The 27,427-nt window shown below is 41.0% G+C and overlaps 1 long non-coding RNA gene across 4 annotated transcripts in view; it reads right to left on the bottom strand.

The window, feature by feature from the left end:
- LOC121661323 overlaps window positions 1-27,427 on the bottom strand; it is a 95,839-nt gene that overhangs the window by 24,181 nt on the left and 44,231 nt on the right. For all 4 annotated transcript variants that reach the window (XR_006014919.1, XR_006014918.1, XR_006014920.1 and 1 more), the window contains exons 13-16: window positions 26,405-26,512; window positions 20,698-20,868; window positions 11,310-11,471; window positions 4,867-5,067 (exon numbers count right to left, since the gene is read on the bottom strand). This is a non-coding gene — a long non-coding RNA (uncharacterized LOC121661323). The remainder of the gene's footprint in view (window positions 1-4,866; window positions 5,068-11,309; window positions 11,472-20,697; window positions 20,869-26,404; window positions 26,513-27,427) is intronic.

Below are 27,427 nucleotides of genomic sequence, written 5' to 3'. Positions count from 1 at the left end.
CTACTACAAATTATACTCTCTTTCTCCAGCATTTTAACGCACCTGTAGGGATGAAGGTGTTTTAGGGTATTGCCTGTGTTTCACATGCTGTGGGAATGAGTAAAACAGGTGACCATGAAATGGTATTTGTATCAGGAACAAATAGAACTAAAGAAGTTAATACGGTTTTACGTAAAATCTAATAGAAAACCTCAAAACACAACAAAGCCCGGGTAAATTTACTGCAATTGGAAAGGTTAGAAATATTGGAAAAATTATATAAAAGGCTAATAGGATATATGATGTCATTTTAGGTGCCTCTCACAGTTTGTCCTTTAAAATACACCAGCATCATAGATTTGAAAGGTCAGGAGAAAAAAAAAAGCAACACGTGTAGCATCTCCTGTTTGTTTTCCCATCTCACTGCTTTCTGTTTTCTCTGCAGTGACCTGATGAGAGACCATCAGCCTGAAAAGTGAACTCAAACTTCACAGTCAGGATTGCAATGGGACGGAATCACAGCTTGGGTTTTTAGTTTGCAGTTGCACCAAAGAACGAAGCTTTACAGTCACGGAAAATAAGAAGGAAAAGAGCACAAGATCATGACTAGAAAATGAACACTTCTTTCTCGCTATAAACTTGTTCATCAGGCAAGTATTTCTCCTCTAGTAAAAATTAATACATGCTAAATCTGCAGTGAGTGCAGTTAAACATATATTACAAATAATGCACCACCCCTACTCAGTAATGTCAGTGAAACCAAACTTCAACATTTTAAATTGAATAAAGCAATCAACAGTGTATGGTAATGTTAAATCAAGATGAGTCATCATACAAAAAATGAGTTTTTTTCCACACAGAGGAAAGATTATGCCCATCTTCAGCGGTGGAATCATGAGAATAACTTAACCACCCAGTCTAAATGCAGCCCAAATACATTTGAGACGCACAGCTGAACAGGACAGGGCCAGTGGGTGAAGAACTGCCTGCAAAGGGCCTGGGTCACCCTTTACACACAGGGGTGAGTGTGAGGTGCTGCGCAGCATCGCTGTTTGCAGAAGCTTGTGGAGACACTGGGGGTTACAGCTACGGAAATGTTCCTGGCAGAGCCCAAATACTTCCTCTTCCAATGAGTGTGACAAACTACTAAAGATCTGCAGCAAGTCGCTGACCTAAGCAGCGGGTTGGGATGGGATCAAGAGGTGACTCTTCTCCCTTATGCTCCTTTTCACTTAGAGAAGAGGTGCTGCAGCTACCAAAACGATGAAGGAAAAAAGATCCTAAAGGGCAAAATGCCCAGAGCTTGTGAATTACAGAGAATTACACTGACTTTTGAAGTAGTTAGAGAATGATAGAAGGAGAAAGACCTTCATATTGAGGGAACTTAAAACACAAAAAAACCCTATTCATCATCATTAGTAACTATTTTCACAGCAGTTGGGGGGGCAGGAGAGGGGAGGGAAGCAAAAGGCTGCAGCAGAAGCTGAATGAAGAGTAAGAACTACCAGCTCCAGACCTACTGAAAGATTCTAGGTGAAGCAAGTGTGACTTGCTTCCCTTTCTTACATCATTCCACCACTGCTCCAGGTTTTACTTTTTTTTATCTGCTGTCCTGTCACTGCACGATCCATCAACATAACCATGCTTTGATAATACAGAGAGCAGCTCATGTACAAGTATGGTACAGCCCTTATTTCTTCAGATTTTGTTGCATTTATGTTTTGAAAAACAGTCACATATTGCTTCCATGTATTTTCTTTTATCCTGACATCTCCTGATTAAAGATAATTCAAACTTCTCCAGGCTGGTCAACAAAGTATTCTCCCTCATCATTTCACTTAGATTCTGCTATGGAGTAACAGTGTAAATATGGCAGGTCATGTGTAAGAGTCTCCAGTCTGTTATTCTTCACCTCTTTTTCCTAAATTTTTAAAGAAAGTGCTAGCTATAACATCAAAATATTTGACAAAATGACCAGATACTAAAAAATGCCAAATCCTGATCCAGTTATAATCAGTATAATCCCAGACATATTCCCAAAGCTTTTACAACAACGCCTGAGTTCAAGGTGGAAAGACTTAAACAAAATCCACTGTCTTCAGATGCTAAAACCTACACCATTTGATAAACGGGGATTTAGTTCCAATTAAACAGATGATTAAAGAAGAAAAAGCTCAAAGAATAATCAGCACTAATTAAACTAATGCTGCTGGTGTAATTAATCAGTTTTGCAACCTGCAAAATTGAGATAAGGAGCTACAAGATGTACAGATGAAAACTCACTATGTAGAAACTATGGATCATCATTATCCAGAATAACACATTAACACTAATTGCTCCTGGGGGTGGGTTGTGTTTCGCCCCCTTTCTCCTGGCTGCTCTGCTCTCCCACGCTCCCTGGCCCATGGAGCTGCGGCCACTTAAAATATCTGCAGTGACCTAAAAGGACAAAGAATATTAACCTAATACTGGCATTCACACCCCTATCTATGCACTCAAAGAACTCATATCACAGCCTGTTGTTGTTTATGAAGCTATTTTTCAAGAGCATATAAAGTTCTTTCACGCCACACGCTGGTAAAATAAACTATAAAAATAATTTTACAGTGACGTGAAAACTATAAATCACAAAGACAGAAATTCATGGATGCACCTTTATCTAACGTGCTGCCCTTGAGTCCTCCTGGTGAGCATTACGTATAAGAATATAGCAAATGCTCTCCAATAATCTGGGCTTTTACATATTAGCTGTAAAGTGATGGAATAATGGATCAGTAAATACCGTTCATCTCAATCGTGTTTCAACATTAGTTTTAAGTTGTCCTGGCCCCTAGGTTTAAAAACTACCCTTAGCACTACTTCAAAGTAGTTTTTGTGATTTAATTTCATATTTATGTCTTTACTCAGTTGCAAGAGATGTTTCCAATAAATAAAGAGAGCAGCTATGAATCTTCCATCACAGCTGTAAATTCTTGCAGCAGGCTACATTCTTAGTGATGCAGAGGTTGGCGCTTGCGGGCTCGTTCTTGATAAATACATCAATGTCCGTCTGAAGCCCCTGGTGGAAATATGGCTTCAATTTTTTTCTTAAAAACATGGATCAATCATTGTTGCCCTTGCCTATTCTTTTCTGTCAAACGCTTCAAATGTGCTGGAGTGTCTGTAAAAAGTTTGAGAAGCACTTTGGATACATGCCTTACGATGCTATTGTATAACATTTAATTTGGGTGCAGCTCTTGCTTTCTTTGAGCTGCACAAGGAGCCGGCTCCCACTTGGAGATGAATGTGATTAATGGCAATCCAACAAGTTCAGCAGATTTCATCAAGCCGTGGAAGGGCCCTTTTTGCCTGCAGAACACCCTGAGATTAGGATCTAACAGCTCCCTGTGCCCTCAGGCTCTAGGTTATATATTCTGTGTCCATGGAAGACAGCACAGAACGTCCTACCAGTAGACATAGAGCACAGGAGGTTTACACATTACATCAGCTTTATAATTTGGTAAAATTTAGAATTTTTAATTAAGTGAATAAATTAGAGTTAAACAAATTACAAATCTACTTTAGTAAAATTCACAAACTAAAATTTTCTCATTTACTGCACTGGCTAAAAACATCTGTTCTGTGTTTGGTCAATTTATTCTTTTTTTTTTTGTTAGATAAGTAACCCTTACTAAAAAACAAAGGTAATTCCAGACCAAGAGGATTACTGGAAAGCCAGTGAGAATTAAACAATTGTTTAATGTGGTATTTGGATTGCTCACTAGTAATGAAGGAGAGCCAACATCTCTTCTGATGTCCAAGTCTCTCATCAGAGCTATATCAGCCCTACTAGTTGGATTAAAACATAACTCCTTTGAAACTCCAGAAGTTTGTGACTCTCTGGAAGGAAATTGCGATGGAAAGAAAGACAGGAGGAGTGAGCTTCCCCTCCTGTGAAGTTTGCTACTTGAGCTTTTTTTTTGCCAGTGACACACTCACATCCACCTGAAATGTAATATGGGGAAGTGGCTTTGATCCTTTTCTTTCTAATGATCTGCTCAGTCTGAACCTTGTCATGAAAATGTGACACTACCATCTTGTTAATGCTCACCTTCTGGAAGAGCTGTTCTTTGAATGAAAGCATCAAAGATCTTCCTTAATCTACTTTATGGGAAAGTCTCTATTTTATGGCCATATGCAGTAAAAAAAAAAAAACAAAACCCCAGTATTTCAAGTTACAGCATTACACAGCTGAAGCCAGCCCAGTATAACCCATCAGTGACTGCTTGGACATCTTCCAAGATCACAAAAACTGACAAAACTTTTGTATTGCAAAAGTATTTGCTTGCAAAGCATTGTTATCAATATTGCCTTTTCCTCAAAAAACCCCCCAGTGATATTTTTAATAGAATTTCTTTGGACTCATTAAAAAACCTACCACAACACTGTGAGCAGGAACAAAGTGCCAGTATAACAACAATATGCTCAAAAAAGGCCTGTCTGCACTCCAGATGAAGCACCTTCTGAAGGAGGTGCCCTCTCCAAGGTGAGAACCTCATCATGAAGAGCCTGAGTGAATCCCTGTGCTGCCTGGCACAGGAGAAGCATCCTCTGGGAAGAGACGCATGCACCCATATGTACCAGGATATGGGAGAGCTGATGGCCTCACACACTGCTGGCAGGGCTGTACCACACTCCAGTCCAAGGGAGCAGGGACTGGCTCCAGAATTTAACAGGAGAAGCCAGGAGCTTGGCTCAGCAGGAGAGCTGTTACCCCATCAGACCCTGCAGAAATATTATTTGTCCCCAAGCCACGGGCTCCAAACACATTCAAGGATCTCCACCTAGCAACATGAAAGTAATTGTGACTTTTCCTGGGCAATATTGCACAGCAGTGCAGTCACTCACCTTCCTTGTGGGAATGAGAGAGCCCCTTCTGTGTCCTTGTCCCCGCAGCAACACGAGTATTCCAGGCACCCTCATCACTCCTCCTGGCTCAGTGATAGATACACTGATATATAACGTCCTAAAATTCCAGCAGCAGGCTGCAGAAGGCAAATACAAGCTGGAGCCTTTGAAGGTCTTCAACATGCCAACAGAGGTGAAGCTCTGGAAAGGAAAGGCAAAATTGTTGGTACCTTGCCTGGTCTGAGCCAGCCTACTACAACCCAAGCTGCCTCAGTCTGTGCTGCAGTGACAGATGGCATCAGCTGTGGAAGGTGCTTGGTATTTTTAATGTCAAAACGAGCCACAGGTGGCTGTGCTGTTCAGCAATATGGGGCAGCCAGAGCCATGCACAGACAGCGGGGACATTTGGCCAGGCAGACAAATCTCACCTTTGTACCCAGCGCTGTGGCTGATAGGATCCTTGCAGCAACAAAACCAGAGTCAAATTAGGAAGAAGAAATTGCAAGGTTTTAGTGGACTTCTACCATAATTTTGTTTTACTCAGCATCAGTTCTAAAGATGCTAATACTGCATTGGTTAAGTAGAAGAATTTGAAAAATGTAACACAAGCATAGAAATTTTCAGAATTCCAGATCCAGGCTGGTCTTCTTAACCCTCCCTCCCCCCAGTTGTGTGTTCTTACCCATTATCCACAGCTCACGGCATGGAAGGTGCAATTCCCCAGTGCCCACACATCCCTATGCAGCTTCCCAGTAGCTTATGGCCCTTGCTTCAGTTTCTAGGCCATGTTATTTGCTGTTCACATATCAGGATTCAAGTCCAAAAGTAATGGAAACTGTAGAACACCCCGCTTGTAAGTAATGTTAGAGATTACTTTGGAAGCAGAAACATGGTGTGTGTGTGCTGAAGGAAACTGGAGAAGCATCTCTAGGATGTTCTGACCCTTACAAGACACCTCACCCCCTGAGCATTAGTCAGCCCGTGTTCACACACAAAATGGCAGAGTGACCCCACAGCCTGCTCCAAAACAGGGCCCATTTTTGGTAATTAGGTAAATTAAAGGCATGGGTTTCTTGCCAAGAGCTGCTCTTGTGCCTCTGGCTGCTCCCTAGCAGATGTTCCCGCCCGATCCTGCTGTTTGGCACATGCTGCCTGTATCCAGTGAGTAATAAATAATATAAATGAACAGCCACAGCTCAGTCATCTGCAGCTGAAACATTGCCCAATTAGCAGCTTCCCTAAACATCATGTGGCAACAGGTACAGCCAGAGAAGCGAGGTAACTTCAGAAATGCAGACAGGTGCATCTTCTTTTGTGCAAGAGAGAAAACAAATAACAACTAAAATTTAAAAGCAGGGAGATTTTAGTTTCTCTGTACTTTTGATTGCAACAATAAAAAAATGGAAGATAATATTCCTTATTACTCCATGTCATACATCTGGTACTTCAGACAGGTTGTTCTTACAGAAAGCCTCACTCCCCACCCCATTTCCAAGGCCTTGGATGCCCAGGCTTCAGGACAGCAGGATTACACAAGACAGCCTGAGAACCAAACTGGTTTTGGAAATAAAGCTAATTTGGGATGGTGAGCTAAGGAAAGGAAGTATGTGAGCATCTGCTTGCAGATGTTCTCAGTGCACAGATGCAGATATGCCAGTGGCATGTGACTTGTCCTAACAAACATGCTAAAAAAATACACCAAGAACAAACATGCACCTTCCAACATAAAACCTGATTTCTCACCAAACAAAATCTGCCTACATCTTAAGAGCTGTTTAGTGATATATACACACACACAGAGAAAAAAAGCTGTGAAGAATGTAACGACTAGTTTACTAAAACTATAAGAAATGAAAAAAATAGCTGCTAGTTTATTTACTTGTTGACTTAAAATCTGTCCTCAGACCTGGAAGGAGCACAGCTGCTGTAAGGGTCCAGTGAGGGCAGATTTCAGATCACATAAATTTAGATTTTTTCCTCTTAGCAACTTAATACTCATGAAATTATATAACAAATCTGTAAACCAATTACCAAATGTCAGAAGGTGCCCTGATTAAAATACACACATTCCCTGGAACGTGCTGTATTCACAAATTAGCCATGTGTTATTTGTAGCTCCTCGAGGCACAATAATGAAGAAAGTGGTAATGAAATCTGAAAGCCTGAATATCTCCCTTATGTTGGAACGCAAATCCCATGAGACCCATCTGTAGCCCAAACTGTGGAAAAGAAAATATCCTTTCTAAAGCAAACAACCTACAAACAGCTTCCCCCACCTCTGTAGTTTCGTATTTGTTGTTTCATTTTTAAAATTAGGCTGCAAATTAAAACCCTATCATACTGCTTCCATTCATTTAATCATGATGATACTTTGAAATTCCTTATTTCTATTCTCCAACACCACTACGTACATCCCAAATGCTTCAAAGAGACACAGTCCTCTTTATTCCCCGCTTCTCTCCATGCAAGGCTGAACCCATATGCACACCAATTCCTGCCACATGTTCTGTGGTGAGATTGAGCTTTAACTCAAAACTCTTGATTGCTTCACATTCAAAATTTGCATATTTACACCCACACTTGTTTATTTCTTCACTGGTTCAGTTTTCAACATCCACATCTGAATGCCTGTAAGGCCTTTGCTATGTTGTCTCTGCCTCTCTCACTTCCCAGCACTGACTTTTGGCTATTGTTTGTCCCACATTTTCTCTGTCCATTATTGATCAGAACTGTTACCCTGCTTCCCATGTGGGTTTTCCCTCCTTAAAAATAATGTATTAACATCCTTTTTTCTTCTTTACTTACGGTCATCTATACATCATATCATATGCAGAAAAGCCTTTTTGAACAAAGCTGTGGTAATTACTGCACTGAAATCTTTTACACTCAGCCAATTTGGTGCAGGCAACCTGTAGCACTGTAAGACACAATTAATTCATCATATTGCAATGTGAGTTCCAACCTGCACAAAACAAGGATAAATGAAGGAGACTGCCTGGTTTTTTGGCTCATGGACCAGCTCCGAGGAATGAGTGGGTTTTCCTCATGACAGATGCAAACACCACAGAACTGCTAAAAACATTTGAAGGTCCATCAGAATATCTGAATGGCTCTAATGAGATATTGATACAATAATCAGTATCACTGCCTTTCCACTCCCGGCTCAGTAACATCCTGGCCTTTCCACAAGAGCCTTCATCCATCCATCCACCCACCATCTATTTTTCAACAACAAACTATTGGCTTTTTCCCTCTTTCTTGTAACCTGCCTCTCTGCCCCTCTACATTCATTGCCCATTTCCTTATACTGTTAGGAACTTATTTTGGGCAGATGAATGGGGCAGCTCTTGAAGGCATCTGAAGGGGCAAAAAACTCAGACTAGAACAGGAGTTGCATCTTCATATTACTTTTGCAGACCTGACTCGCAGCCAGAGGGTTAGCAGATGGGCATGTGTTGTCAGAACGTGTTCTGAATTTAAACAAAATTACACTGGCTCTTGCTGGGCTGCTGCAGTAGCACAGTGACCTCTGGAGCCGTGTCTGCCTCTGCCCTGTGCTCAAAGGTGAACTGTGGTAAGGTTTAATTTGCTTGATTTAAAACTTCAGTGTACGTAAGAGATGTGGATCACAAAAACAAGTCTAAAACCAAATATATTAATTTTTTTCTCATCTTCCCTAGCCTCCTTTTCTGCAATTCTGTTTTTTATTATTCTGGCTTTTGAAGAGCTCTGAGATACACATTTTTGAAATATTTCTAATTAACACAACCTTCTGACCTTTGCTTTTGAAGACAAATATGTAGCTGTAAATGGTAAAAAAACAAAAAACAGCCCCCCAGATACTTCTGTCTCAGCTGGTTCCAGCCTCAGATACAAGGCAGGAGACTTCCATGGGAAAAGGTCTCCAGAATATAGTTCTGTGGAGGTGCAAGAGCTGAACACAAAACCTTTGGGGTTTGATTTTAGAGATTCATGGATATTTTAGGCTAAAGACAGACTTCATCCGCCACTCCATTTTGGACTGAGTAGGTTTGGGAGGGCTTCGGGCCTGTGGTTTTTGTCCCTTATGGATAGGGAAGCGTCTCAGCAATCTTAACTTCATCAGGGCCAGCTACTGCAGGATTCCAGGCTCCCTAAAGGGGGAGCCTTTCCAGGAAATCCCTTCATGCCTTCCCACAGACAGTACATATCCTGATGGCTCGCTCTGTGCCACAGGCAGCCAGGCATCACTCAACACTAGGATGCTGGCAGAGACAGGAAGCCTCTCTTTTTATGGAGAGGTCAGAGTTCAAGTATCTTAACCTCAAATTTCAAAACACCATTGTAAACTCATGCTTTGCCCATTTTGTTCATTCCAGAATGTAACTGTGTCTTCAGACTGAATGGAAACGTTGGGTGCTAAACATTGCCTTTGTTAGCAGAAGCAGACTCTATAAGCTATTGTGCTGTTATTTTTTTCAGTTATCTTGGCTTCCTTAATATCATTTAGCTATTTCTTTTCTTTATGGACACCTTATCCTGCTTGATTCTGTTTCACTTTGAACTTTCATTGATGCTGAGGATTTCACACATTTTTTATCATAGTGTGCAAAATGCTGATGGAATCTTTCTGCAGACTCTCTGGTGACAGAACAAGGTTATTATTATCATCCCCTTTGTACTGTATCTCCAGTAATCTATGCACATGCTTTGTAGCCACCCATTTTGCACTGGAAGCTGAAGAAATAATTTTGTTTTACTCACTACAAAAGCACTTTTCAAAAGAGGTGTCTTTCTAATTGTCCATTTTTAAAGCTGGTGCATGCATAATGCACTGCTTTCAGGAGGATTTGGAGTGATTTGCTACAATTATCTCTACCTTACCACTGGGGCTGCTGCCTGGCTCAGAGGTGAAACCATCCACGCTGAAAGCGAAAAGTCTCTGTTAGATTTGAATTCAGAGTGAAAAGAATTTCATTCACTGAGGGCAGTGACGAAAGAGCTGCATCCAGAGTCTGTTCCAGTCATCCAATTACTCTGTTCCTGGCATTTTCAAGGATGTTAAACCCACATGGAGCTTTTGTGACCCCAATCCTCTATCTATAAAGGCAGTGAAGAAACAGTGAACTCCCTTTTCTCCCCTCGAAACAGTTTCCATATTTCCATTAATTCAATCTGCTTTCTCTCTGCTATCCTAACTTCTCAACAATCTATGCCAAGGATCAGCAACTGCCCAAATTAAATGGCCATTGGCTACAATTATTCAGAAATATTTTTATGTAAGCAGCAGGTTCACCCAGGGTACTCCAGCCAGCCGTGCAGCCATTCCCCACTGGCACACAAACAGCAGCTGGATATTAAGACATAGTTGTGATATCCATATACTGCCCATATGCTCACTTTGGAGAAGCTGGAGAGACCTGTGTCTTGGAAACAGGGTCAAATGGAAATGATTAAATTAACCGCGGGGGGGGGGGGGCGGATAAAGCAAGCCATCTAATGAGTCTATTGGCTTATTGTGTTCCATATTCCTAAAAATTCACTTTGCAGTCAGGACACATGGGGTTTGAAGCATTTTCTGCCTTTACACTTTCCCTGCCATTAGAAGTAACACGGGGATGTTTTTCAATAAACAAATCTGCTCTTTTTTGTCAAGGTTTGTGTACACTCTGAGTGCATTGGTGACATCAGATTCTTCACTGGGGAAAACGAAAAAACCCCAACAAAACCAACAACCCGCACTACTGAAAACCCAAGAAGCCAAGCTGGCCATGTCCTCTGAAATATGGTATGAATGAAAAGAAAAATAAAATGAAATCCCCATCCAGTACAAACTGGGAAGTGATGGAACGAGGGCTTTTCTACTGAGACTGTCTCCAGTTACCACTCTTCTGAGCATGGCTTTATCAATTCTGCACTGAAGATGCTCTCAGGCCAAAATTCAAAAGGTGACTGACAAAAACAGGAGGCCAAAATGAAGCAAAAGAATCACAAAGAGAGCCTATGGAAGAAGCCTTCTGTAAAACATGAGGGACCCATGGGCCATATTAGATTATTTTTCTCTTTTTTTCTTCTTTAATTCTCTTATAGTAGACAGTAATTCTTATCCCCATTCTTTGAATCTCTGCAGGGTGCAAACTCTGTGTTTGGATGCAGGCAGACTGGGAAGTGCAACTGTGTGTTAGACCTGCTGAAGCTGGGAGGCACATTTATTGTGAGTAAAAGCCAAACATATAAATCACACACAAATACTACATTCCAAAATCTCACAACAGGTGAAACAGATTAGTGGATCACTCCCCCATCAGGAGCTCTGCCCATTACTGTGTAGGGCTGCTTGGAAATAGAGCACAACTGTGACACAAATTACATTGTTTCCATTTATCATAAAAGGCCTCAGTGACACAGTCTCATGTATTTGTCATACTCTGCACAAGCCTTTGAAAAAACCTCAAGTCCATTACCTTCACCTTTCCAGATGCTTTTAGGTGATTGGAAAAGAGCACCACTTCCTTCCACCTGCAGCCCGCAAGAAAAACAAAATCGCTTCAGGAGAACAATCGTGGCTACACAGCCACTTCCCTGCCTCTTCATCCTGTGTATCCGTCCGTCCAGCAGGGAAACACCTGCAAGAGACACAAACAGAAACTGCCTCTTCTGCAGGAAAAGCCCACCTTACCCATCCAAACCATCCTGTCCCTTGCTCATACACTGTATACTCTCACAGTGTAACTACGGTTACTATTTCCATTCAAGGTTATCAATATTTCTAATAAAGATGGGCTGGAGACAAACCAGGATCTAATTATTAATTATATTTAGACCTGCATGCCTAGATGGGTAGGAAAAAATGTTCACTCAAGGGGAAGTTTTCCTTAACTCCAGCAGATCCTGGATTTCCCACTGAATGTTTTCATTCTCAGGATATCAGCTGCAATCACCAGAAATAACATTAATGACTTTCAGTGTAGTGCAAAAATAATTAGAGGCAGAGCAATTGTCCAACTTACAACTTAGCTTATGCTAAGAAAAGGCTGAGAAAAATCATGTGAAGCTTGATAACCTGAGGGAGAAAAAAGCAAACAAGCACAGGGGTGAGGTCTAAATCAAATATGAAGCAATCTATATTTTCCATTAAAGCCATTGTGGAGCTGGGCATTTTGCAAAGCTCTTGATTGAAAACCATGGGAAAGTTAATGGATTTGACTCAAATGATCCTCAGCACTTCAATAAGAAGCAAGGAGAAAGGAGGCCCACAAAAGCAGAACTTGAAAAAAAACATTAGTGCAAAACCATACAACATAAAAGAAACAATTTAAATTGCTCTAGGAAAGAGTATAAATTGCCTTGTTCTCAGAACTGGAGGAAGAGTCAACAGTGCAGAATCTCATTAGAATTTAAGCACTGTATTTTTTTTTATAAACAGCATATCAGTAAGATTTACCAATATTGTCTCAATATACTGAAAGCTTTATTATTTACTCTTTGACATGTGGTACTTTTCTAATTCTTTACTTTTAATAAAAAGCAGTAGAGATGTGTACTAAAGACTTCATTTTTTTAACATGGCTGAATTGAAGGCTAATTAGCACATTCATATCTGTCAAAAAATACAGTATCTTTTGTACTCATATTTTTGGGCTCTTTTGTGGTCAGTTTAATTAAATTTGTTGATAAAATAAAGGAGGAGATTTTAAAAAATTAATAGTTTAGGCTAGGTTTTTCAAAGGCAGTTAGTAGTTAGAGCCCAATAAACTAAGGAGGGAATCAGCCCAATAATTTTCTAGGGCTTTTTTTAACGTTACCCTTGAAATTTTAGCATCATCAGGAAAGAACAAGCAGCAGTCATGATCCAAAAGAGCTTCCTGGGATTATTGAGGTGCTGAGCAACAGGAGTTCAGAGTTGGAAAGGCGGCTGACAGCCTCTTATGGTGCTGTGTTTCAGAAGCTGCGATTTCAAGAGGAAGCAAAGTGGGTCATAAATGCTACTGATAGCTGGAAATTAGGAGATGAAAAACACTTCAGAACATTTAAGTGTGGTAGGTCTGATTATAGCAATCAAAATGCTATCCCATTTCACTACATTTATCTTGAACAGCAAGGTTAAGGAAAAAAAGCAAAAAAAAAAAAGCCATATGATCCTCGATGGTGCAGTATGCATAAATGTTACAGTCCTGACAGGGACTACACAGGCAGTGACCCAAAAGTTAATGTGGTATTTATCTTGTTTTGTACTGTCAACCAAAACCATTACTGCTGCTTCAACAGGAGTTTCACTCCTGCCTTATGGTCTGAAGCAATCCTTTGTCAGTTTGGTATTGAGGAGTGACCTGTTTCCCACAGAATATCTGCAAAACCAATTCCATCCTTAAATATCACCCTGAGGTGCCTGTATGTAGTTATTGGCCTGTCTTGACTTGGTCCATGTTCCATGACCAGTAAAACAGTGATGTTCATCCCAAGACCTGAACTCAGTCTGTGTGCTGCAGAGCACCTGGGCACGTACTCCTGTGAAAAAACCTTCCTCGCTGGAGACACAACATCTCCAAGGATCACTGCATAAACCTCTGCACCTTCCCCACAAAGTGCAAAACAAATCCATAAATACACAGTGACACTGACAATAAAAGCTCCAATCCAGCCAGCCCCAACTGGATCTCCTCGAACAGCAGAGGACAAGAGAATAAACAACAGATGACAAATGTTAGGTCATTCCCACCTTAAGCCAAAATAACTCTGTGCTGCTGCCAGATATGATTCCTCTCTTCCTTCTGTCAGCTGACTCAGCAAGCTCATCCCAATCCATCTGGGAGCTGTGCTATGCTAATGAACTATGGAGGGGTTCAACAATATATCAAGTGTGATATATTAAAGGCACTAGAAAACAAACAAACAAACCCACAAAGAAACTAAACAAATCTGAGTACCAATAGTAGTACCCAATGAAGATTAAAAATACAAATAAACAAAATAACTTCATGTGGTTTAAATCTTAATCCTCAGGGATGAATGGAGCATCAATGTCCATATGCCTTGTTTATTACCCTGTAAGCTGAGAATTGAAATAAAGTCTTACAGCAAATAATCAGACAAGATTTAATGATATGGAGTGCTCATTTCCAGCCTTTTAAAAATTGATCTACCTGCCCCTATTGCTAAAGAGGTTTGGCCAATACCCAGTTTCCACAGCTCTTTCTTCAGCAGAGGAAGCCACTGCTGTTCAACCCCAGCTTTTTATTACACTCTTTAATTTCTTTAAGCAGTAAAATATAAAGTCTATTTTCAAAAGTGAAATAAATAATGAGATTGAAATAAACTCCATGAAAAGGGAGGTACTCAGCAGTGCTTCTGAGTGCCACTGTCTGGAGAATCAATGGGAAATATTTCCATTCAAATACCCAGGAAGCACAGATTGCATTAGCAGTTGCTTTAATCATCTTTCACACAACAGCCGTCGGTGCCGTTCTCTGTGTTCTCTGCTCAGACTGTCCCTTCCCTTCCTCCTTGGAAACGTTCCATCACACAGCTTCCCTTAGGTGCACACCAAGCACAGCAAGCAGTGATGTTTTCCATTTTATACTTGAGGAATTTCTGCAGGTTTAACAGTTTTAAAACAGGCATTAAGCTGCTCTTTCTTGTGGTTTTTTCTTCAGCTGTGAAAGTCCTTAAATCTCCTGAATATGCACGATTTGACCTACTGAGCTCAGTCATTTAGTGGCATAAACCCTTAAATATGAAGTCAACAGATACTTTAGATGAGGTGTCAACAGTGTATAGGCAACAAGCTGACATAAATCCTGTGGAATGTAACTTTTAAAAAACCTTAATTCCTTCTTTACTCCAGAAAGATCTCTTGAACCTTTTTCACAGCTTTTTGTGTCTCTTTAAGCTACATCAGCAGGATGTGCAGCAGCTTATAGATATAGCAATTAAGCTATGAGCAAATGTATGTAAAAACACAGTGTAAGAGCATTTCCAAAAATGGACTCTTCAGAAAATCAATACATTTTCACTGAGGTAGATCACCCAGCATCATCATCAAATGAATTCTACTAAACCAGCTGTTGCAAAAGGAATCAAACCCAAGCACCAACACAGAAAGCAATTATATTCATTATGAACACACAGGGCCATTTCAAACAGCACAGCTTTTCACAAACAGCTATGCCACTCCTTGGAGTCCCATTTGGATCTCAGCTCTATCATTTGGCACTTCTATCTCTGTATACTCAAAATAATAATAAAACATTCTAATTCCTGGGGAAAAAAAGGGGAGTTTTGTCTTACCCAGGCTATAAGTAGCATTATCTTAACCTGAGGTGAAAATACTGATGAGTCAACATTTTCTTAACTAACTTAATTCTAATCCTGGTATTACACGGACCCTTGAGGAAGGAAACCTTTTTTCACTGGCTTCAGCAGCAGCAGAACAGGAGCACCTACTGGTGTCTCAAATGAAGTTGAGAGATACTTCCTTCAGCTTCTCAAGGAGGAAGTTGAGGTCTCCCTTAAAGAGCAAGTATTACAGATTGGTATTCTTTCTTTCTGAGGCACACAGCATTTTACAATGGAACTTAATGAAGTAGGCTCTAAGGTACTTCCTGTAATATATTTCAATAAAAGAAAATATAAGCCAGTAAAGCTGCTCATGTAAGCATTGAGGATTTAAGAAATTACTTAAACAATGAATGCATGAAGCTATTAACCTTCTTAGAGAATTAAAATGTGCCCCTACGTGATGAATCAAAAGCAGCAAGTCATTTCAAGTCTGCGGGATTGATTTTATGCATGTGACTGAAATATAATTACAGAAACATGAAATTGTATTGTATCTAGAGAAAACTAGACCGGACTTCTAGACCATGAGCACACCTTTGCAACAGCCTTCATTTTGTACATTTGTTACCTCCTGGCAATGGTACAGAGCCAGGAAGGTTATATGGTGGTAGTTACCCTCAAGTATAGGCACAGTCTAGTGAAATTAGCCATTTTTCAGTTTTATTTCATTGCAAGATTCTGCTGTGCTGAAATATTAGGAGGATCAGCATGACTAAGTAAAATTTTGCTCATGCACAGTATTTTATAAAAGCAGTAGCAACAAAAGAGCCCTGATACCAGACTAAGCTGGGTACAGGTTATCTACATATGTCAGGTATTTAACAGGAAATTTTATAATAGGAAAGGCTTAGAAAATTTAAAACACGTTCTCTCTGAAACAGGTCACAGGAACGTTCTCTGTTTAAAGCAGCTGGAACACTGATACTGTGAGATTAAATAAAACATAAAAGGGATAAAAGAATTACCATATATTTAAAAAACACACAAAACTAAACCCCAAAGAGCAGAAATAAGAACAATGAGAGGCATTTTTTCCACTCACTGAAGTACCCTACTACTTAAGGAAGTCCTTCCTGGTGTCCTTTTGCATGTCCCTGGTTTTGTGTGTCCCCCATCAATTCATTTTCCAGTGGCATCATCAATACTGTATTAGCACCAAGATGTCACTGTCAATTAGGAACTGAGATCTTTGGGATCTCTTAAAGCAGTCACTTGGCCATCAAATAATATCAAAACAGCATTACCATAATATTTATCAGTTTGGTTTTTGTTTTTTTTTAGTTTTTACCAACCTGTTCAGCTCCTGAGACATGTTCATTTTATTGCTAATGACATCACATCCTGCCTATGTGCTCCCTACACAATTAATACCACTTTGCATCTGCATGGAGAGGGCCAAGAGCTCCTCTACAAATGATAATTAAACACCACGGTAAAGAGATGTGCAACTGCTCAGGGATGTATGCCAACAACAGTTCACTGGCAGCTTCTAGGAGATGAAACATAACAAGCTGAATTTTAAAAGTAATGGAGATCTTTTTTGCCTCCTGGTGGAAGATCTTTCTGAATGACCAGCTTAAGTGTATTTCAACCCCTTCTACCAAACACAAGATAGATGAACAGGTGAAAACCTGGGCAACCTCTAGAATTTAATGAGCACCTCTCTGTCCCTAATGCCTGTGAAAACTCTGTAGGGATGGAGACAAATTATTATTTGGAATCAGCCCTGAGTTGTGTCCTGTGTCTCAGAGCACTGATACAAGCAGGTTTAGACCAAATCTATAACTGAATATAACAAAGCCACAATTTTCCTTGAGGAATGTGGCAACAGCACAAACCAAGCTACGGATGCACGTCACCACCCACGGACACACAACAGAGCTGGAACCTTGGTGTGAGGTCTTGGAAACCTTCCCCTGGTGAAAGGAGTACAGGGGCTGGACTTTCAATGTGATGTAGACAGAGCTGACTGCTAATTCACAGAGCAGTGTTGTCATCCCAAACAGCCTCCTTCACATCTCTCTTTTCCTAAAATTTGTAACTTTTGCATACACCTGCAGGGAAGCAAAGCCTCCTGTATCTGCCCCTTCAGCTCACCAGCCCAGAGCAGGTCACTTTTATATTTACCTGATTTCTCACATATTGGTGAAGGAAAGCTGGAGAATGAGGACAGGAGGTGTGTGAAATCCATGTGCAAGAGGCCAAAGACAGTCCAGGGCTTTTCTTCCCTGGGGAGAAGGGCACAGTCCCTCTTGCACCACTTGATATCTCACAGATTTTACTGACAAGTCTCATTCACACAGGATCTCCGAGATTACACAACTCACTACCAATGAGCAGACTGCACCAGGAGATGATGAGGAGTGGGACATCAGGATATGGCTCAAAGTTCTCTGTTTCCGTCAAGAGAGGCCACACTTTAGGGGTGTGAATGTGCATCCAAGAAGCACAAGGCTGCAAAGGGAGGTAGCTGCTCTCCTAGAGGCTTCAAAATGTTTCTATTTGTGTTAGCACAGCCTTGTATCAATTTTATTAATTCTGGCTTTTAACAAATCTGCCTAGCTCAGGCTGAAACATTTTGTACTAAATCTACCTAAGAATCCCTTCCTCTCTTAGATGGAAAGAGGAATAATTACAACTACAAATTTGCAGTAATATCAGCTCCAATCTGCTGGTGACATGATGGTGTTGGCCTGTACATCAGGACATGGGGTTTGATTGCAACAGCTTGGGGATAGCCACAGAGAACAGCAGAGTAAAGGGTGATTTAAACTTCCCTACTAAAAATTTGTCTGACACTAGAGTGAACAAGGGCTGGTGAAACAAATACTTAACTCAGCACATGAGGAAAATCCATTTCCTGTATTAAACAAGACTGGGTTCTGCTTAGGAATCAACAAGGAATAAAAAGTACCCCAGAATGGGAGTCTGGCATTAGGCCTAATTTTTCCTTTTTTGCATGAAAATAATCTTTTCTTAGCACAGACCATTTGAGTATTCATGCATATTTTATAAGCACACACCAGCATTTGTTTCTTAACTTTCACTGGTCACAGTTGTCCATAGTTAGCTACACCTATAAACAAAATCCATGAGGAGGAAACAGTGTAAAAAGACAGAAAAATTGACATGTTTGCCCCCGGAAATCACACACCTTTAGTTGGAAGGGAAGATTTTAGCACACCCTGCTAGCAGCACCCACACACTGCTAGCAGCAAGCTCTTTTGCTGCCTGCTCAACACACCGCCCAAATCTCGGAGGGCACGAATGGGAGCAGGAAGCTACCTGGAAGTCACATGCTGCAATCACCTTGCGTTCAGCAGCTATTTTCACACTCTATAAACGAGGGCTCCTGGCTATCTGGCACAAACCTTCCCCCAGCCCTCTTCTACACCGAGCACTAAGTGCATTGTAATTCCAATATTCCTATTCCCTGGTAACAATATGTCATTCCTCATATATGTCAGGGGATTGGGCCAACACATACTTGAAGCTTTTGCCTGCAGTAACAGGTAATACACAAACCCAGCTCTTGGCCAAATCTTCCACACTGAGCAAATTTGACAGGGGAACCATTGGTGCAGAATGAATGCAAATCAGGATGCCAGTTTATTTTCCAGTCAGTTCTGCACATAACTAGAATCTAATCCAGTTATGGTAAATAGTGAAAATCTTGATGTAAGGGTAAAACATATGTAAATTGCCATTGTGATTTCTTAAACTGAACTGGAATCCAGCAAATGTATCTTGTTTCATTATTCTCTGCAGCAGAGAAGAAAATTCAGTTGCCAAGAGAAAATTAAAAATAATAATACCAGGAACACACATTTCACAAACGCGCTGTGTGTCTTAAAAAATAAGGTCCCTGGGTGCTATAGAAGCCAATAAATTATTACACAGGCAAAGTATCTCAGCACAAAGCAAATTATCTGCTCACATATAGAAAAATGAAACAGTGCCACTTCAAATCTGAGCACAGCACTGCCGGTGCGCTCTGCACCGCTAATGAAGCTTTAGAAGCAATCATTGATGACTCTGCAGAAGTCATGTCTGCTGCCAGAGCTGTCACTTCACATAAAGGCCTAGTGGGGAAAGCCATAGGAATGTCTGGAGCCCCTCGGAGCCGGGAACTGCTCAGTGGCAGAGGCAGGAGAGGTGGGAACGCTGGGCACTCTGCCATGCTCCCCTGCCAGCCCTGACACAGGTGCCCCTCTGCCTCCTGTGTCAAGGCTCTTCAAAGTAAACTTGGTGGGAGCTAAATGGCTGCCTGGCCACAACTGCACTGTGCTGCTGAGGGCATTTCTAATGGGCACAGTGCTGAGAGCTCAGTTTTCCTCCTCACACGCCCTCGCACATCGCGCCAAGTGACAGCACCATTTGTGCACTCAAATGGAAACACAGCACACGGAGTAAATAAAGCCACGGGAAGGTTCGACCAAACCATGGCCGATTTTCTATGTTATTTACTCAAACCAGTTTTAAACCAAAATATTATGCAGCTAAGTAAGACCAAAACCAGAAGTTTGCTCTCAAAGAATTCCCCAGAAACTGTACAAAATACTCTATGCTAAAGTAAGTTAGGAGCCATTTGGTTCCAGAAAAAAGCTGAGGTTGTTAAACTGCAAGACATGAATTTAAAATCCTCTCAAAGGTTGGTTGTTTTTGTTTTGTTTTTTAAATTTCACGGCACTTTATCAGCAACTCAGTATTTTGTTAGAGAAAATGAGATGATGCCTGGAAATATAAAGGATTCCAAAAGCACAGCGAGGACAATACAGTGCAGCTCCTGAGCCTCTTCTTGCAGAACCGAAACTTGTTTTTCTATTGTAACCCTGTTACATAGAAAACAAAAACAGATTTCTGAAACCCTCACTAATGTGTGCGCCTACTGAGCCACTGCCTTTGTCTGATGTATTTTTCTGCGTTGCCCTCATTTCACACTTCCTCAGTTCTTTGCCCAAAATCTGCAGAAGCCAAAACACAGAGTCTCAACAGTTCCACCTGTGCCCCTCAGGCTCCTCCTATCATCATCTGATTTAGGATCCTACACTGTACAGTTAAACAAACCAATTTATGAACACTTGAGTCAAAGCTCAAGAAACTGAGAAATGACTCTGATCATAATAATGTAGAATATGTAGAACAACAACAACACTCACCTTCTGTAGCTGCATGCTCATCAGAAGCAGGATATACACTCACAAGAAGTGGCCCCCAAACAGAGTATTTGTGACCATCGCCTTGTGGACTGCAGGTATGCCTCCTTGTTTGTGTAGCAATCCTCATCTGCTTCCAACAGCCATAAATTGAAAGGTTACAGGGCTTAAACCATTTCCCAGTTATGATATGTCTATCAGGCAGCAACAGATGGGCAATAAACTTTTAGCCATAAATGTTCCTGAGAGCAGGAAGTTCACAGCCATAACCAAGTAACATCAATTGATGTCCAAAACGCAATCTGGGCACGTCGTTCCCTTTAACACCCAACAACACCTTACATTGCAAGGTACTTACCAGCAGCCTCCAGGTTAAATAACACCCGCTAAGGTCAGCTGGGATGGCTCCGAAAGGCTCCCGCCAGTCAGCCGGAGATTTGTGGCCTCCTCTGAGCCTCCAGCACTCCCTGATTTCATCCCCGTTCCATCGAGCGCTCTCAGTATCACTTTAGACTGGATATTGAAATCACTTAGCAGCAATAAAAAAGAAAAGTGCCACAGATTGGATCCCATTTTGCTCAGCACACATCTCTAAACTATTACCAGTGTGAAATGAAATCTAATGTCTCCCTTAGCAATCCCATCTTCTTTGTCCTTCTGTTTTTCTAGGAGTGTTATGATACACTAAATCCATTTGGACACACAATAGTACACAGGTCATACCAGAGATTTCAAGAAGAGTTTTCCAAATTTACGTAGCCACCACAGCAGGTTGCTTTTCAGCCATCACACTCTCACATAAAAATCCATTAATAAAAGCAGAAGGCAACAATGCAAACACCTCAGTGCGCTGCTTTGGGCTGGGGCAGTTCATTGTCTTCCCAGTAGCTGGTATGGGGCTGTGTTTTGGATTTGTGTCGGAAACAGGATAATTTGGGGATGTTTTCATTGTTGCTGGGTAGTGCTCACACAAAGCCACAGCCTTTTCTGCTCCCCTGTGGCCCACCTCCTTCTGTTTTCCTTAGGTTAATTCTCATGGTGGTAAAAAACAGAAAATGTGGTTGAATCTCTGCAGTTTCATCTAATGCTCTCTTCAGGGACGGGAACTCCATGATGGCACAAACACTGGACAGAAAATGTGACCAGCTGAAATCCAAATGCCTTGAGTTTCATGGGAGAAACAGGGCAACTGCTGTGGGCCTGTGCTACCCAAAATGCATCCTCTGAGTACTGCCAAATGCTCCCTGAATTCAGCCTTCCTTTCCCACTGTTCGTGATGCCACCTCTCTCCCTCAAACCACATCTCCTCTTCCCCAGCACTGGAAGTTTTGCTGAAACAGTGTATCCAAGGCAGGTGACCAATGTGCAGAGCCAACTAAGTGATGGATGTGCAGGGCAAGTGAGGATACAGCGTGCCCCAAGGAGGAGTTTTGGGGGAGGATTTCTGCGTTGTCAATTACTGAGAACAGATGTAGCTTATAGAGCTTAGGCGGAAAGCTCGTCTGATTGCTCTTGGCCAAGTTTAGATGATGGCTAGTCAACAAAATGCGATGCCCAAGAGACTGTGAAACTAAACCCTCTGGAAACATGTCCAAAGAATAAAGCCAGTGTAAGGCAATACTGCACTAATAAATCAACTGAGCCCCTTAACAGTAACCGAGTCAGATATGCGTATAACGATGCTGTTTAAACCATCTCAGTGGCTTGTCAAAGCTGTTCTATCAAAATAATATACATAACTGCTTGCATTAAACACGAAGTACAGGCAGCGGCTAGTTTTTCTCAAATTTAATAAATGCTATTACTTCCTGCAGTCTCTCTAGGTAGCTGCCTGTTCCACTGTCTTGTTGGATTGCAATTTTAACTCCTCACTATTATTTCTGGAGTTCCAAAAATGTCACGAAGACAAGATCTGGCATGGTGAGCCTTTGACGCAGCTCATCAGAATTACAGACTGACTGGTTACAAAATAAAAACTCCTAAATAAAAATAAAACACTGTTGGAAGGGAAGCTTGCTAAATATCTGCACTGCTAATCTTGCTCAGTCAATAAGAATGGTGTATGAAACACAGAAGTATAAAAAAATACCAAAATAAAAGCTGAAGGCGAATGCTACTTAAAATATATTTCTATTCTACAGACAACAACAGGGAATACGTTCTTTACTACAAGGTAGTTAACTGTTTCATGGGAGGATCAGTACCCAGGTTTTCTCCATCTGACTTTCAGACAGAGCATGTCAATCAGTGCTGGACCAGAACACGAAGCTTTTGCTTGCATTAAATAGCATCTTATAGTGTGGAGCAAGGTAACTTTTGGCAAGCATAAGATTATCACAATTTGTCCTCTCATTCATGTTCAAAGTTCGGTAGAATCCTACTGGAATTTGTACTTCCACCATTTTGTTTTCCATCTGTAACGTAAAATTGCTGCTTAAACGAAAGCGCTGAGCCCCATTGGCCAAAACCATTTTGGATGGGGGAAATGGATGACTTCTGTGTCAAAACTGTGTATGGCGTTTCTCCCACTTTTACAGTCAACTGGCATAAGGCATGATTTAAGTAAAGAGGAATCCCACATTAATTTAGGAAATGGAATAGACTGGCCAATTTGACACTGAACATTCAGAATCATGAGCGGTCAGGGGTAAAGCTCTACCAACAAGGGGAATTCCCAGCTACAAACCTGAGAAGGCAACAGCCCACACCACACTCATACCCTACAGAGGCTCCCATCTCAGGCATGGGAATCTTCTCTCTGCCCATTTTTCACCCTGGACTTCACCTTTGATTCTCCATATTCCAGGTGACAAGAGAGCTTTGCTCTTTTCCCGAGATGGTTTTCCTTTTTCCCTTATTTTCTTTAAACAAACAACAAAATCAAGAAAATGAAAACCAGTGCCAAAAAGAGTAAGAGTTCTTGTTTTCTAGCCCCATCATAGGTTGTAGGATGCAAAGTAAATGTTTGCTCTTAATTTTCCCTGATTAGACTTGAGTTACAAGTATTAATAACCACTGCAATTTGCAGTTAGTTCCCCGGAGGGAAATTTCACACAGAAGTTATTCATCTTTCTTTAGTTCTTCTGTTTCTGTAGACACTGGAAACAGAACAAAAAAAGAATTCCTTGAGTGAGGAAGAGATGGGCAGAAGGACAGGTAGAAGGTGCTTTTCTGAAGTGCAGGTGTGAGGTTCATATCTACATGGGTTCTTTGCCTTCTCCTGGGCCACATTTCCAGGAGACAGCTTCATGTATGGATTTTTGCACATGTAAATTCTGGGTGAAAACCTCTTGTCACCATTTATATATTAATAATATCCCGACTGCAAACAAAGGTGAAAAGCTCTTTAAATGGAAGAATATTGTTTCTCTGGGTACAAAAAGTTAGGCCAGCACTAAAAGCCCTGGTTATTGATGCTCCCCCCAGTCAAGATTCTGTTTGTGTCTCTCAGCTGAGGTATATGGCAGACAACCATTTTATGTCATCTACAGGCTGTGTATGTTATAACAGCATCCGAATGTCAAAATTAAATTTATTTCCTAAGACACTGCCTCTTAAAGAGCCTTTTACATATAAATGTGAAGGGAGACTATTAGCATGGCTGTTAGACCATAATAAAGGATGTTCATGACTTGTCTCTTAATTATGCTTTTTCACTCTCATCCTGTGGCAGTACAATTCCCTTTTCAACCACAAACCATGTTCATGACATACACATAACGCAGTAAAACTGAAGCATAGAAGAGCAATGGATCACATTCATCTGTGCAGTTGAATCAGAAGACAATGCAACTGCAGAGAATCTGTAATTCAGTGAGTCTCTTTGAGAAGATTTTGAAAGATCCTGTTGCTGCAGATAATTCTGGCTGTTGGGTTTACAATTTAAGGCGGACATGTTTTCTATAGAACTTGCTAACATCAGAAAAACGGTAGTTGTTGGACTTAGCTTTTTTCCCTAAATAACTCCTTAACCTTATCATGAGGAAATCTGTTCTCTCACTTTTCTTTACCACATCATACTGACGTACAGCTGTTGAAATGGGACAAAAATCAAGATGTTGGTTGTATTGGCTGTGTTTTGTACTTACATGACAGGCATTTTTCTGCTTAGGTAAGAGAGAACTGTTGATGGAATTTAGTAACATTAATAATTTTTCTTCTAAAAAAAATTAGTCTTCCGGACCAGAGAATATTCTATTAAAGCTGGAAATGTTGGGGGGAAAATTAGAATTACAATGTATTCCATGCTGTTGGAATTTTCCTTGTCCCATACTTGTAATTGCAGTGCAGTATTTTGTTCTGTACACAAATGCTGACAACTTTGTTTTTCTCTAATCTGAATAATTTCACATCAATCCGAAGCAGTAATATCCTCATGGGAATTGGCTTAAAGCAATGAAGGAAGCTTTCACCAAATGTTCTCCAAGAAAAGCTGATGTTTTGAATATAATTGGGAGACAGGCACGGCACTGAACCAGATATTCTGGGTTCCACATGGTGCAGTCTACAGAGACAAGCCAGATGTTTAGCACTACTGCTGATACCTTCGTGTCCATGGGGAATTTCACCATTTATTTGGAAAACAATTTATTAAAAAAAGTCCAAAAACCCAGCATATCAGCAGCATGTGGTTTGTTACAGCAAATGTGCAACCTAACGTGTTTGAGAATATCAGATTTCTTTTTTAAAAAGAAAGGCTTAAAAAGCATTCACACCATTCAGCTTCAAAAAGCACAGTCTTTGTTATCTAAAATAGACTGGGCCACTGCAGCCCAACTATTTCTGAATAAAAGCAGGTCATTATTAAAAAAAGGAGATTTGTAACAGCAGACATATTACAAAAGAGACTGTCAGATATAAGCACCCATAGGAATAATGTGTGGGGTCTTGCATGATCAAGAATAACTCCCACAGGATAAGATGAGAAATATGGGGCTGGACTTTTTATGCTTTCATGTTTTCTGTTCTGTGTGAAGACAATAGCTCTGGATTTTAAAAGTATGGACTTCTTTTCAGCAGGCTAAGGATACCTACAGTTTTAAAAGGTCACTGGAATTGGTTGTTCTTGAGTCTTCAGCCATCTTTTAAACAGACCAAAGCCAAATCACTGTAAATGGCACTGTAAATGGGTAAATGGCAGTGGAGACTGCCACCAGAATATAAAGATAAAAGCAGAAGCTCTGGTACTGGCTGGCCACCCTGCATCAGTGACCCTGTTTCCAATGCCACCAGCCAAACCAAAGTTCTGTACACACATCCTACCTGCTGCGTTTTTCACCTTGGTCTAGAAGCTTACTACTATTTGCTATAAACCATTAGCCCAGCCTAGCTCCACAAAACACCAGGCTGGGAGGGAAGCTCAGAGAATTACCCCTGTGGAAGAGGAACAAGGACTTTGCTGCTGGTTTATTATTGCGCTGTTCTGACTACAAACTCACCTACACTGGGTGCCTGTGTGGTGCCTTTCAGCCCCCTGACAAACTCAGCAGCTCTGGTTGTTGTGGCTGCCATACACCTCTCCATGGGGGCTGGATGCCACACTACCCCTTTAAGCATTACATACTGGAAAATGGAGCAGGGATCTCAAATGGCCTTTAGCCGTTAACCTCAGGAAGCAGCTTTAAAAATATTATTATTGTAGCTGTTAATAGTTTCCAAAAGGATGACTCCTAGGGCTGCAAGAGCTCATTGACTTCACACACACACATCCTTCTCCAAGGTTAAATGGGAATGGTTCGTGAACACACAGCTGAGAGCAGAATTACCTAATGAAGTGCACTTGCCCGAGCAAAGCCAGCTCAGACAGAGTTTTCTTGCAAACATAAAAAGGTGCTTTTAATGTGAAAACCTGCTTTTGTTCCCAGCTTGGAAATGTTTACGGGAAACTGTGCTTCTACGCTCTGGGACACGTGCATGCATAAATGCACAGAGCTCTGCTAGCATTTACATCATTGTGCTCTCAAGGGGGAAAAGGTCTGAAAAACAAACCTGTTTTTACAAAAGGACAGAAATTAAATTATCCAAGTTTGAGCATGTTAGTAACAGTGACAGCCAAAGGTACTTACCAAGTTAAATCCACTCTCTTGATAGGCTCCCCAAGAAACAAGGAACAAAAGTCAAAAGGAGGCATTTCCAAGGCAATACTGCAGAACTGGGCACTGAACTTCTCCAATCTAGTGATGAGAAAAGGGGGCATTAGGTAACAGCATTTTTTGGGGGAACTGGAGAGAAAAGGTGATGCTGAAGTGATGGACAGCATAACACCCATGGTGGCTAATTTGATAATAAATTCAGTTACTGTCACACGACAATTCCACATCATACAAAGACATTAAATAAGAATCCCTCTGAAAATCTCAACTAAAATTGCAGGAGTGACTCTTTTGACTTACACAGTAATTTTTTAAACCACCTCTTAGAGCAAGGCAGACAGTATTTTTACAGTTTCGTTAGAGCTGTGGAGTATCTTTCTGTGTATAGTGTAAGCTCCCTTTACTCTCTTCCTTTCTCTTCTTCTCATAGGTGGTGCTTCACTGGAATATCAATCATGGATGAAAGTTAATTTCCTTCATAAGAACCACTGTCAGCTAAATGTGCTCGCCTCTTACAAAGAAGAGCTCCAAAGTGCATAGAAGAGAAAACTGAAGAGAGACAATCACAGCTGCCCTGGAGAGTAAGATTCATGGTCTGCAACAGATCTTTCACATGACGCTAAATTACATATTACGAAAAGAAATAATAAAAAAAGACAACTATTTGTGTGCTTCTCATCCTCTGGGAGCCTGATCCCAGTCTGACTGACAGATCCTCAAAAATGCATCTCGAGAGCTTAGTGAACCCCTAAGAGCTGCTCTCCTGCCTTCCTGCATAACATGAGCCACAGAATTTCATCCAGGCATTGCTGTATCCACGCAGAACACGGTCTGACTAAATTAACAAAATGCAACATTTCTGACTGTATAACTGCCAACCCCCACCTTGAAAGGGTAATCAGATTGGATTGCCTACCTACATCCAGAATGTGAGCTAGGAAAGGTCCTGCTAAGCAATGCTTACAATTTTAGATTTGTATTTCTGGAGCTTTTTAT

This window comes from Corvus kubaryi, unplaced genomic scaffold (genome assembly GCF_017639235.1).
Source record: "Corvus kubaryi isolate FWS band 111438036 unplaced genomic scaffold, C.kubaryi_AGA036_p1.0 37135, whole genome shotgun sequence".
Lineage (NCBI taxonomy): Eukaryota > Metazoa > Chordata > Aves > Passeriformes > Corvidae > Corvus > Corvus kubaryi.
Note: the sequence above shows the minus strand (reverse complement) of the source record. Positions and strands in the feature narration are given on the sequence as shown.